This window comes from Phyllobates terribilis, unplaced genomic scaffold, assembly GCF_046119375.1.
Source record: "Phyllobates terribilis strain yellow unplaced genomic scaffold, ASM4611937v1 Scaffold_1__5_contigs__length_1240528914, whole genome shotgun sequence".
Lineage (NCBI taxonomy): Eukaryota > Metazoa > Chordata > Amphibia > Anura > Dendrobatidae > Phyllobates > Phyllobates terribilis.
The window spans coordinates 827054767-827068715 of NW_027362761.1; positions in this window are offsets into that span (position 1 = coordinate 827054767).

The following is a 13949-nucleotide window of genomic DNA, read 5'->3' on the forward strand; positions in this document are numbered from 1 at the left end:
GTCCAACAAACTCTGACCTCCACTGCCAGCATTTTCAGATGGGAACTTTTTAAATAATTCCGCAACAAGGACCTTCTGATACTGCCACACGGGAATAACAGACAGAAAGTTCTCCTTGAAGCATGGGTTTAGAAGTGTCACCAACCAGTAATGACTGTCACGCAAAATTTGGACAGATTCATGGGAAAGGCAGCGTAACAAACTCAGCCATGTGTGCCAGACTGCTAATAGGCAATACTTTGGTGTCCTCACCAAGAGGACGATTGACCATGCTCTCCTCCTCATCCTCCTCCATTTCCTCAGCCCATCCATGCTGAAAAGACGGTATGACAGTTGTGCAGGTAGTACCGTCTATAGCGCAAGAAATTAGCTCCTGTCCTCTTCCTCCTGGGCTGGGCTCTGTGGAATCACCCTGTACGGTTCCTTGCTCCGTCTCATCGTGCTCTGCCTGCAATGCATCCTCTCTAATTGTGAGCAGAGAGCGTTTCAGAAGACAGAGAAGCGGGATGGTGACGCTAAATATGGTGTCATCGCCACTCACCATCTTGGTGGATTCCTCAAAGTTTTGGAGGATGGTACAGATGTCTGACAACCATGTCCACTCCTGAGGTCATATGTGTGAAGTCTGATCTGAATACTGACAGCCTTGTTGATGCTGGTAGTTAACAACTGCCCTCCTCTGCTCACAAATCCTTCCCAACATCTGCAATGTAGAGTTCTAAAGCGCGGGGACATAGCACACCAGTCGGTGAGCAGGAAGTTGCAAAAGCTGCTGAAGCATGGCAAGGGTGGCGGAAGCTGAAGCTGACTTTCTAAAATGGGCACACACGCGGCGTACTTTGACAAGCAGATCCGGCAGATCCGGGTAGGTTTTCAGAAATTGCTGAACCATGAGGTTAAGCACATGGGCCAGGCATGGTACGTGTGTGAGCTCACCTCGCTACAGCAGGTTTTGGACATAAGCTTTTGATAAGCTTATCTACTCTAGGCATTGGGTAGGCGTCGAACTTCGAGACCTCGTTCAGCTTCCTATAGTCGCTGCAAAACCGCCATTCCCCATCTGGTTTCAGCACTAACACTATAGGACTGGACCATCCACTTTTGGACTCTTCAATAACTCTAAGGTTAAGCATCTGCCTCACTTCTTTTGAGATCACCTCTCTGTGGGCCTCGGGGATCCGGTATGGTTTTAGAGTGACGCGAACATGAGGCTCTGTGAGAACCTCATGCTCTATGACCTGAGTGAGTCCTGGAAACTCTGAAAACAGGTCTTTATTTCGCTGTAGCAACTCTTTGCACTGTTGCTTTTGGGCACGTGACAGTGACTCTGCCATCTTGACCTCTTTCACATCGGCCTCAGCCTCAGCCACAAAACAGTGAGTTTCCATGGGGTCTCTATCTTGCCATGGCTTAATCAAGTTAACATGGTAAATTTGGTAGGGCTTCCTCTTCCCCGGTTGGTGGACTTTATAGTTGACTTCCCCCACTTTCTCTAACACCTCATAGGGGCCCTGCCACTTGGCCATGAACTTGCTCTCCAATGTGGGCACTAGCACAAACACTCGATCTCTTGAGTTGAACAATCTCACCTTGGCCGACCTATTATACACCCTGAACTGTGCCTCTTGTGCCTTGAGTAGGTGCTCCCTCACAATGGGCATCACGTGAGCAATCCTCTCTTGCATCTGGGCAATGTGCTTCACCACGCTCCTATAGGGAGTGGTCTCAGCTTCCCAGGACTCTTTTGCCACATCCAGGAGTCCTCGAGGGTGTCGTCCATAGAGTGTTTCAAATGGGGAGAAGCCTGTGGAAGCTTGCGGAACTTCCCTGATGGCGAACAACAGATAGGGAAGCAGACAGTCCCAGTCTCGACCATCCTTTTCCACTGCTTTCCTCAGCATAGCTTTCAAGGTTTTGTTAAACCTCTCGACCAGTCCGTCCATCTGGGGATGGTACACGGAGGTTCTCAGTTGTGCAATCTGCAATGTCTTGCACAATTCCCTCATGACCTTCGACATTAATGTAGTTCCTTGGTCTGTTAGGATCACCTTAGGCAACTCCGTTGTTGAAAACATGTGGACTAACTCCTGGACTATACACCTGGCGGAGGAGTTACGTAGTGGTACAGCCTCTGAATACCATGTGGCATAATCTATTACCACCAGGATATACTGATGCCCTCGGGTGGACTTTACCAGAGGCCCTACTAGATCCATTGCTATGTGTTCGAATGGAACCTCGATGACGGGTGGGGCACTAGAGGACTGCAGAAGTGGGCCACTGGGGAGGATATCTGGCATGTGGGGCAGGAACGACAATAGCTCTTTATTTCTCTATAGCAACCTGGCCAGTAGAATCTCTGGAGAATCCGTTCTTGAGTCTTGTCTGCATCCAGGTGACAACCCAACACATGAGAATGAGCCATGTCTAATACCCTGCGTCTATAGGGCCCTGGCACCAGCAACTGTTCTATTACCTCACCCCTTGGCTTGATTACTCTGTACAGCAAATACACATTCACAGCAAAATGAGGGAACCGAGTGTTAGTCCCCGGTTCCTGAGGCACCCCATTTAACACAGTAACATTTTCAAAGGCACCTTTCAGAGTTAAATCCCTGAGTTGGGCAGTTCCAAAGTTTCCCTCGGACACCTCCAGCATAGGGATATTGGCCTCAGGGGATGTTGCCTCATCCTCATCGCCTACAAACACACACATGGGAAACTCATCTACCATGTTCTGCGGGTAAATTTCCTTAGGGGCGATCTGGCTGTCGTCCGAGCAACCAGGTGTCCCCGCTTTCCCCTACATTGCCCAGAATAATGCAAAGTCACGTCCAATTATTATGGGATGCAATAGGTCCTTAACGACCGTCACTTCATGAGATGTGGTGCCACAGTCCGTGTTTACATCCACCTGGGCCACAGGATAGCTCTTAGCGTCCCCATGGATACACCGGACACCCACCACCTTCCCAGGAACCAGTCGATGAGGGAGTCTGGCCCTTATCAGGGTAACCAAACTTCCTGTATCCAATAGTCCAGAGACTTGTGCCCCATTTACTGACACTGAGCATGCCTGAGGGCTCTCGCCATGTTGAGGAACCCCGCTGCAGGCGGAGTAGGCAAAATAAGAGCAACACAGGCCCATGTTGCAGTCCATTGGCTCAGAGTTTATGGGACACTGGGCGGCAATATGGCCTGGGGTATGACATCTCCAACACACTATATTATGGGGTGGGACCTTGGGAAGCAACTCAGACCCCTCCTGAACTCAAGGACACCCCCCAGGTGTGGCGCTAGCTCGATTCTTTTGGGTGTCTGCCGCCTTTTGTGAACCCCAGTATTGAGAGGCTACGACCCCTTGTTTTCCCAACAGACTCTCAACCGCCTGGTATCTTTCCACCAACCCCACCAAGTCATCGGCATTATGGGGATCTCCCTGGGCAACCCAGGATTTCACCGACTTCTTGAGAGAGTGTATAAACCTGTCTATAATGACCTTCTCCACCATCTGTGCTGGGGAGGAAGATTCAGGTTGCAACCACTTTTGGACCAGGTGTAGGAGGTCGAACATCTGGGACCGGGGAGGTTTGTCACTGCAATAGGCCCAGTGGTGCACCCGTTGCACCCTAACAGTCAGAGTCACTCCTAAGCGTGCCAAAATCTTAGTTTTCAACTTAGCGTACTCTTTCGCGTCCTGCAAGGCCAAGTCATAATAGGCCTTTTGCTTCTCGCTTGTCAAATATGGCGCCAGTACCTCCGCCCACTGCTCTGGAGGCAATTTCTCCCGCTCTGCAACCCTCTCAAAGACAGTCAGGAACGCCTCAACGTCATCACCCGGGGTCATCTTTTGTAATGCTCTTCTTACCGTTTTCCTGACGTATGAGTCATCACCTGGATCTGAGGATGTGGCAGTCATCCTGTCACGGATCTGCTCTGCCAAGATTTCCATTTGTCTTTGCTGCTGTTGGATCTGCTGCATCAGAAGTTTATTTGTTTCCTGCTGCTGCATGCTCTGCTGGCTCTGCAGGTACTGCTGCTGGTGCTGCGCTTGCTGCTGCTGGTGCTGCGCTTGTTGCGCCTGCTGTGCCTGCAACAGATGTTTAAGCAGGTCCTCCATTTTGTCCGGCGACACTTGCTGGCTTATGGCCGACTTCACCCAGGACATATACGTCTTCTTGTAGCAGTCGCACTGCCACTTGGGATCTGTGCCTGTGCTTGTAGCACCAATTGTAGGGATTTGTACTCACTGAGCCTTGTTGGAGGTAGGCCCAGGTTAATACAGTGATGCAGTCCATGGGTTCAAACAAACTGGTGGTTTATTTAGTGTCCATACACCAGTGAAGAAACAAAAGTAACAGCCTTTTCCTGGCACAAAAAGGAATAACAGAACAAAGATCAAAATAACAAGTACATGCAGCATGGCCTCAGCCATTTAAACAAAGTGCCTTCCTCTGCCTCCTGCAGAGACTAAGCAGCACATGCAAGGTCTGCTCACCTTGCCCAACACACACAGACAGACAGAGACAGACGCAGCTGTCTTAAATCAGCCTTCCAAGACCTGGACTGGAGATAAGTGAGCAGCTGTCCCCCCCCTAGCTCTTTCAGCTGCTCGTAAAACCCGGGCCTGTAATCCAGGCCCATTAAATTCCTCTCAGCACTATGTGTGCTGGAGCCTGCTTCTCCGGGTCCTACATCACCGAAGCTTGGTACTTCGGGGACACATACCTCCCATCCACAACCTGTCTGGCAGCCACCTTATATATATGTACACATACACACACTAGTGGCCAAAATTGAGGCAACACCCTAAAGATTTATGAATTTTTAGCATTTTGTCAATACAAACCCAAATTTCATGAATGTTTTTGATTTCACAGTAAAGTTTTTAAGTAGAAATAACAAAATATCATATATATACACAATATTAGCAGGAAATTTGTTAATTTGTCAACAAATTGGACACTATCTCACTATGCAAGATCGCAAACTTGATCTTCAGTCCAGTCTGCTAGCCTAGCTTCTATTCATGTTGTCTGTTTGTCTCTGTTCTGACTGCTTAGGGCGGCGGCCTGGTTACTTCCTGTTTCTTGTAGCTGCTGAGGGCACACCCCTAATGCATCCTCAGCCTATTGCTGTCTGTCACTGGTGCCTGAGCAACTATTATCTTCAGAGGGCTTCTTGCCTCTGATGTGCCAGGTCCTGTTCTGTTTTCTTGCCTGTCCGCCTTCCGGGAGGCTGTATTCCCAGGCCTGTCTGAACACTTTCCAAGCCTGTTACCTCTTTTTTCTTTATGTCTGTATCTTTCCTCTTTCTGCAGAGTCTAAACCTGCACCTAACTCCTACTCGTTGTCGCTGTACTTCCATTTGTGAGTTTGGAGTCCACTCGCTACTTCTTTGCAAGTACCTTGTGTGTATCTGGTTCTGACTTTCCCTTCTAGTCTGTTCCGTGTGAACAGAGCCCTGTCCCCTCTGCTCTGTCCTTGCTCACCGCTTTGGCGGTTTCCCCCTTGCTCTGCCTTGCTTACCGTCCCGGCGGTTTATCTCTGCTCTGCCTTGCTTACCGCTCCAGCGGTTCCTGCCCGCTCTGCCTTGTCCACCACACATGCGGTTTCGCTCTGCTCAGCCTTGTCCTCCGCACTGCGGTTTCACTCTGCTCAGCCTTGTCCACCGCATCTGCAGTTTCGCTCTGCTCAGCCCTGTCCACCGCACCTGCGGTTTCGCTCTGCTCGGCCTTGTCCACCGCATCTGCGGTTTCGCTCTGCTTGGCCTTGTCCACTGCACCTGCAGTTTCGCTCTGCTCAGCCCTTTACACCGCACCTGCGGTTTCGCACTGCTCGGCCTTGTCCACCACATCTGCGGTTTTGCTCTGCTCGGACTTGTCCACCGCACCTGCGGTATCGCTCTGCCCAGCCCTGTCCACCGCACCTGCAGTTTCGCTCTGCTCAGCCCTGTCCACCACACCTGCGGATTCGCTCTGCTCAGCCCTGTCCACCGCACCTGCGGTTTCGCTCTGCTCAGCCCTGTCCACCGCACCTGCGGTTTCGCTCTGCTCAGGCTTGTCCACCGCACCTGCGGTTTCGTTCTGCTCAGCCTTGTCCACCGCACCTGCGGTTTCGCTCTGCTCAGCCTTGTCCACCACACCTGCGGTTTCACTCTGCTCAGCCTTGTCCACCACACCTGCGGTTTCGTTTTACTCTGCTTGATTACCGCATCTGCGGCTCTAAACCCGTCTCCCAGTCTGTACTGGACCCTACCCAGCCTGTGCTCTAACCTGCCTGCTCCTGTATTCCCCGACGTGGGTCAACAGCCGTGTCCGGGGTCTGACCTGGAGTGGCACCTGGTCCCTCTGCTCGGTTCCTCCCTGGTGCACGGCGTCGTAGCAGTCGTGTGACCTGGGTCGGATCGGGTTGATACTTAGTTATGCCCCTCCAGGCACTCTCCGATTCATGGCACAGTGGGATCACTAATCAAGCACACGCCAGTCAGTCCGGGCGTGTGCATAGCAACCTTCATTTCTTAAAGTAATGATGGCCACTCGTTTACTTAGCTGCTTTTTTCTTGCCATAATACAAATTCTAACAGTCTATTCAGTAGGACTATCAGCTGTGTATCCACCTGACTTCTGCACAACACAACTGATGGTCCCAACCCCATTTATAAGAAAAGAAATCACGATAACTGCATTCGGTAATTGAGTATTGCACTTGAACATGCAGGCTGATGACCGGATCATACAGCTTTATATGATAATCCCAACTTATTATAATTGCCAGACCTGAAATAACAAGCACTTTTCATCTATTGTGTCCCCCCTTTCCCTTGTAGATTGTAAGCTTGCGAGCAGGGACCTCACTCCTGATGTAACTGTTTAAACTGTCTCACCTTGTATTGAATTTATTGTCTGTACATGTCCCCGCTTAATTGTAAAGTGCTGTGGAATATGTTGGCGCTATATAAATAAAAATTATTATTATTATGCGCTCAGTGTCTACACATACCGCGATCTCCGGTGCCATACACTCCTCTTACCTGTAACGGCTGGATGCGTGCTTCTGTCTGGAGCCAGACTGCGCTTCACGCATGCACAGTCTATAAAGGCTTCAGACAGAGGGACGCATCCCCGGTTTTATTATATATATACAGTACAGACCAAAAGTATGGACACACCTTCTCATTAAAAGATTTTTCTGTATTTTCATGACTTTGAAAATTGTACATTCACACTGAAGGCATCAAAACTATGAATTAATACATGTGGAATTATATACTTAACAAAAAAGTGTGAAACAACTGAAAATATGTCTTATATTCTAGGTTCTTCAAAGTAGCCACCTTTTGCTTTGATGACTGCTTTGCACACTCTTGGCATTCTCTTGATGAGCTTCAAGAGGTAGTCACCGGAAATGGTTTTCACTTCACAGGTGTGCCTGTCAGATTTAATAAGTGGCATTTCTTGCCTTATAAATGTGGTTGGGACCATCAGTTGTGTTGTGCGGAAGTCAGGTGGATACACAGCTGATAGTCCTACTGAATAGATTGTTAGAATTTGTATTATGGCAAGAAAAAAGCAGCTAAGTAAAGAAAAACGAGTGGCCATCATTACTTTAAGAAATGAAGGTCAGTCAGTCCGAAAAATTGGGCAAACTTTGAAAGTGTCCCCAAGTGCAGTTGCAAAACCATCAAGCGCTACAAAGAAACTGGCTCACATGAGGACCGCCCCAGGAAAGGAAGACCAAGAGTCACCTCTGCTTCTGAGGATAAGTTTATCCGAGTCACCAGCCTCAGAAATCGCAGGTTAACAGTAGCTCAGATTAGAGACCAGGTCAATGCCACACGAAGTTCTAGCAGCAGACACATGTTTATAACAACTGTTAAGAGGAGACTTTGTGCAGCAGGCCTTCATCGTAAAATAGCTGCTAGGAAACCAATGCAAAGGACAGGCAACACGCAGAAGAGACAAGTTTGAGCTAAAGAACCCAAGGAATGGACATTAGACCAGTGGAAATCTGTGCTTTGGTCTGATGAGTCCAAATTTGAGATCTTTGGTTCCAACCACGGTGTCTTTGTGCGACACAGAAAAGGTGAACGGATGGACTCTACAAGCTTGGTTCCCACCGTGAAGCATGGAGGAGGAGGTGTGATGGTGTGGGAGTGCTGTGCTGCTGACACTGTTGGGGATTTATTCAAAATTGAAGGCATACTGAACCAGCATGGCTACCACAGCATCTTGCAGCGGCATGCTATTCCATCCGGTTTGAGTTTAGTTGGACCATCATTTATTTTTCAACAGGATAATGACCCCAAACACACCTCCAGGCTGTGTAAGGGCTATTTGACCAATAAGGAGAGTGATGGGGTGCTACGCCAGATGACCTGGCCTCCACAGTCACCAGACCTGAACCCAATCGAGATGGTTTGGGGTGAGCTGGACCGCAGAGTAAAGGCAAAAGGGCCAACAAGTGCTAAACATCTCTAGGAACTCCTTCAAGATTGTTGGAAGACCATTTCTAGTGACTACCTCTAGTGAAGCTCATCAAGAGAATGCCAAGAGTGTGCAAAGCAGTCATCAAAGCAAAAGGTGGCTACTTTGAAGAACCTAGAATATAAGACATATTTTCTGTTGTTTCACACTTTTTTGTTAAGTATATAATTCCACATGTGTTAATTCATAGTTTTAATGCCTTCAGTGTGAATGTACAATTTTCAAAGTCATGAAAATACGAAAAATCTTTAAATGAGAAGGTGTGTCCAAACTTTTGGTCTGTACTGTATTTCTACATGTATGTATATATATACACACACACTGTTCAAAAAAATAAAGGGAACACTTAAACAACAGAATATAACTACAAGTATATCAAACTGTGAAATCAAACTGTCCACTTAGGAAGCAACACTCATTGACAATCAATTTCACATGCTGTTGTGCAAATGGAATAGACAATAGATGGAAATTATTGGCAGTTATCAAGATACCCTCAATAAATGAGTGGTTCTGCAGATTGGGACCACAGACCACATCTCAGTACCAAGGCTTTCTGGCTGATGTTTTGGTCACTTTTGAATGTTGGTTGTGCTTTCACACTTGTGGTAGCATGAGATGGACTCTACAACCCACAGAAGTTGCTCAGGTAGTGCAGCTCATCCAGGATGGCACATCAATGCGAGCTGTGGCAAGAAGGTTTGCTATGTCTATCAGCGTAGTCTCCAGAGGCTGGAGGCGCTACAAAGAGATAGGCCAGTAAACCAGGAGACGTGGAGGGGGCCGTAGGAGGGCAATAACCCAGCAGCAGGACCTCTACCTCCGCCTTTGTGCAAGGAGGAACAGGAGGAGCACTGCCAGAGCCCTGCAAAATGACCTCCAGCAGGCCACAAATGTTTATGTGTCTGCACAAACGGTTAGAAACCGACTCCATGAGGGTGGTATTAGGGCCCAGCGTCCACAGATGGGGGTTGTGCTCACAGCCCAACACCGTGCAGGACGCTTGGCATTTGCCACAGAACACCAGGATTGACAAAGTCGCCACTGGCGCCCTGTTCTCTTCACAGATGAAAGCAGGTTCACACTGAGCACATGTGACAGACATGATAGAGTCTAGAGACGCCGTGGAGAGCGATCTGCAGCCTGCAACATCCTTCAGCATGACCGGTTTGGCAGTGGGTCAGTAATGGTGTGGGGTGGCATTTCTTTGGAGGGCCACACAGCCCTCTATGTGCTCGCCAGAGGTAGCCTGACTGCCATTAGGTACCGAGATGAGATCCTCAGACCCTTTGTGAGACCATATGCTGGTGCGGTTGGCCATGGGTTCCTCCTAATGCAGGACAATGCCATACCTCATGTGGCTGGAATGTGTCAGCAGCTCCTGCAAGATGAAGGCATTGAAGCTATGGACTGGCCCGCCCGTTCCCCAGATCTGAATCCGATTGAGCACATCAGAGACATCATGTCTCACTTCATTCACCAACGTCACCTTGCACCACAGACTGACCAGGAGTTGGAGGATGCTTTAGTCCAGGTCTGGGAGGAGATCCCACAGGAGACAATCCGCAACCTCATCAGGAGAATGCCCAGGCGTTGTGGGGAGGTCATGCAGGCACGTGGATGCCACACACAATACTGAGACTCATTTTTAGAGATGAGCGGTGTTCGACTCGAACTGCTCGCCAATCTCAAATTCGAGCTGTTTTGGGCAGTGTTCGAGCCGTTCGGCGAACACGAACGATTTGAAAAAAATTCGGCTGTTCGAGGTTATGTTCGATAACTGTTCGTGCACCAAAATCATAACTGGATTTTTTCTCAGTAATGCTGAAAATTAATGTTAATATGCAGTTTGAGTGTACAGCGGGGTGGGGGGAGGGGCAGGGGATGGATCTCTGCAGGAATAATGAAGATCTCCATTTTTTTTTCTCTTTCCCGCATTTACAGTGGGGAGGTGCAGTCTGTCAGCCTATCAGCAGCGCACACACGGAGCGAACTGCTTTTTATCACACAAACAAGGGCATGTGTTGGTCACATGCCCTTGACCTATAAGACCCAGCCATTTTCCCCGTCGCCACCATTTTCTCACTGCTGCAGCTGCGTGTTAGACGGCACCGCTGTTGCTGTGTGCGCTATACTTTGTTAATTTCAAGCCAATTTTCGCACAAATCTACAGATAGCTTGGGAGTAGGGAAGAGTTGTGATTGCAGTCCTTTTAAGGACTAGGTTACATCATTTCATATGACTTTTATCAGGCAGGTCTGTGCACTTAAATAGATAGGTTGGGATTAAAGACTAATTGTAATTGCAGTCCTTTTCAGGGCTAGGTTACATCAGTTCCTATCAGTTTTTGCCAGGCAGGTCTGTGCCAGTGCTGTGCAAGTTTTTTTCACAGCATTTGGCTAAATCTAGCAAAGCAAATCCTTTTTGGCCTATTGCAGACTGTGTTAGTCAGTGGAGTAGCCTATCTGTGATGCAAGCTAGTGAAGTAAAACTTTTTGGGCATAGCAACATTCTATTAGTCCATATATACTAACCTCCACCAGGTTGCAAATTCAATACAATATTTTTCTGCTTCGAGATCTGAAAAAATATTTAGGCTTCTAGCAGTGTGTGGGACTTGTTCTATTAGTCCATCTATACTGACCTCCATCAGGTTGCAAATTCAATATAATTTTTTTCTGCATCTAGCTCTGAAAAAATATTTCAGCTTCTAGCAGTGTGTGGGACTTGATCTATTAGTCCATCTATACTGACCTCCAACAGGTTGCAAATTCAATATAATTTTTTTCTGCATCTAGCTCTGAAAATATATTTAGGCTTCTAGCAGTGTGTGGGACTTGTTCTATTAGTCCATCTATACTGACCTCCATCAGGTTGCAAATTCAATATCATTTTTTTCTGCATCTAGCTCTGAAAAAATATTTAGGCTTCTAGCAGTGTGTGGGACTTGTTCTATTTGTCCATCTATACTGACCTCCATCAGGTTGCAATTTCAATATAATTTTTTTCTGCATCTAGCTCTGAAAAAATATTTCAGCTTCTATCAGAGTGTGGGACTTGTTCTATTAGTCCATCTATACTGACCTCCATCAGGTTGCAAATTCAATATCATTTTTTTCTGCATCAAGCTCTGAAAAAATATTTAGGCTTCTAGCAGTGTGTGGGACTTGTTCTATTAGTCCATCTATACTGACCTCCATCAGCTTGCAAATTCAATATAATTTTTTTCTGCATCTAGCTCTGAAAAAATATTTCAACTTGTAGCAGTGTGTGGGACTTGTTCTATTAGTCCATCTATACTGACCTCCATCAGGTTGCAAATTCAATATAATTTTTTTCTGCATCTAGCTCTGAAAAATTATTTTGGCTTCTAGCAGTGTGTGAGACTTGTTCTATTAGTCCATCTATGCAGACCACCATCAGGTTGCAAATTCAATATAATTTTTTTCTGCATCTAGCTCTGGAAAAATATTTAGGCTTCTAGCAGTGTGTGGGACTTGGTCTATTAGTCCATCTATACTAACCTCCACCAGGTTGCAAATTAAAAATAATTTTTATCTGCATCTAGCTCTGAAAAAATATTTGGGCTTGTAGCAGTGTGTTGTACTCATTGTTTTAGGCCATCTATACCAAGCTCCACCAGCTTTGAAATTAATAATAAATTTTAGCTGCATCTAGCCCTGAAAATAATTTTTCTTCCCAATAGTGGTAGCAATAGAAATATGGGGCGCGCGCCTGGCTAACAAAAATATACGCTTCATAACAAAAAACACCAGCCTAGCGCATTGCATTAATAAGATGGCATCATCATCTCTCCCAGTGCTAGGCCTACTATGCCGGCTAGCATTCCTGTGCCTAAAACACAATGTATGGGTCCGCGCTAGCCACTATGCTGAGGGGTCTAAAGCTGCTGCTAACGCTTTATAACAATTCAATAGCCAGATTTTCACAGAGCTCTTCCCCAACGCCCACCCATCGGGCAACAGTTGCCCACCCTCCCTATGGGATCTAGTGGCGAATAGTTGATGCCATTAATCAGAGCGTCAGTTGCCCCGTCGACGTGGCAAGCATACGGTAAGGCATGGGAAGAGTGGACACGACTAGTAGCAGGCAGACGGGTTGACCAATGTGAACAAGCCAGATCACAAGTCACCATAGAATTTCTCCACCAGCTAATGATGAGGGGCATATCAGGGGCATCAGCACAGCGGTGTCTGACCGGAGTAGCATTTCACTTCCAACTACTGAATTGGGGAGATGTGACAAAGATTCTTCATCAGACAATCCATAAAAGGGTGGAAAAGGGGTCAGCCAAGTCAGGAGTGTAGACAACCCGTCCCGTGTCAGTAAAACTGATTTCTCACATCATATCCCTAACACCATTAACATGACACTCACAATTTGAAGCAACACTACTGTCTACTGCATTTGTGATCGCCTTCTTCGGGGCGCTATGCAAAAGCGAATTAGTCCCTCAATCCAAAATTACCACCAGTGGAGGCTTATTACACCAGGACGTAGTCATAGCCAATAATGCAATACGTCTAAGCATACGCCAATCAAAAACGGTTCCAGCGGGCAGGGGCACTTGGGTACTTCTACAACCCACAAACGGTACACTGAGTCGGGTAACAATAGTAAAAACATATCTAACCATCAGATCACAAAGTAATTTCTTCCTATCACACATTGATGGAACGCCATTATCAAGATACCAGTTCCAAGCTATATTTAATAAATGCATAACACCGGCAGGGAGCCACCCCAAAGATTATGGGACACACTCATTCCGCATAGGCACAGCCACGGAAGCAGCAAGAGCAGGACTGTCATAAACAGAAGTTCAGAGGATAGGGAGATGGCGATCCACGTGTTTGGCGAGATACATAAGACCGGACTTGTTATCCTAACGTAGTTTGTTTCTTTTACAGGTGACGCTAAGCCAACAGTGTGGGTGATAGGCCACTCGTATATATATTATGCAGAAAAAAGGGCGAAAGTCCACCCAGGCGGGAGGAAATTAGAGTTTCATAACACATATTTCAACTGGAGAGGTATTAGAGGCCTGCTATGGCCACAGGTACTAATGGAGGTAATCAAGGTAGGGAGAGAGGCAAATGGTCTGGTCATCTTAGTTATACAGGCCGGGGGAAATAACCTAGGTCATCACAAGAGCGCATAACTAATGGCAATAATGAACTAGACACTGAGCGCTTCAGAGAATTTTTCACAAAACTAGCTATAGTATGGTCAGAGATTGTGCCGATAGCGGTATGGCAAGGTGCGCGAGACATCACGGCCATCGAACGGACAAGGCGGGTAATAAATATTTGGATGGCAAAATTTAGAAGAGACAGAGGCGGTGTAGTGATACGACACCGACAACTGGAAGGAGATAAAGCAGGCCTCATATGGCCCGACGGTGTTCACTTAATGTATATTGGACTGGACATATTCCTGTCAG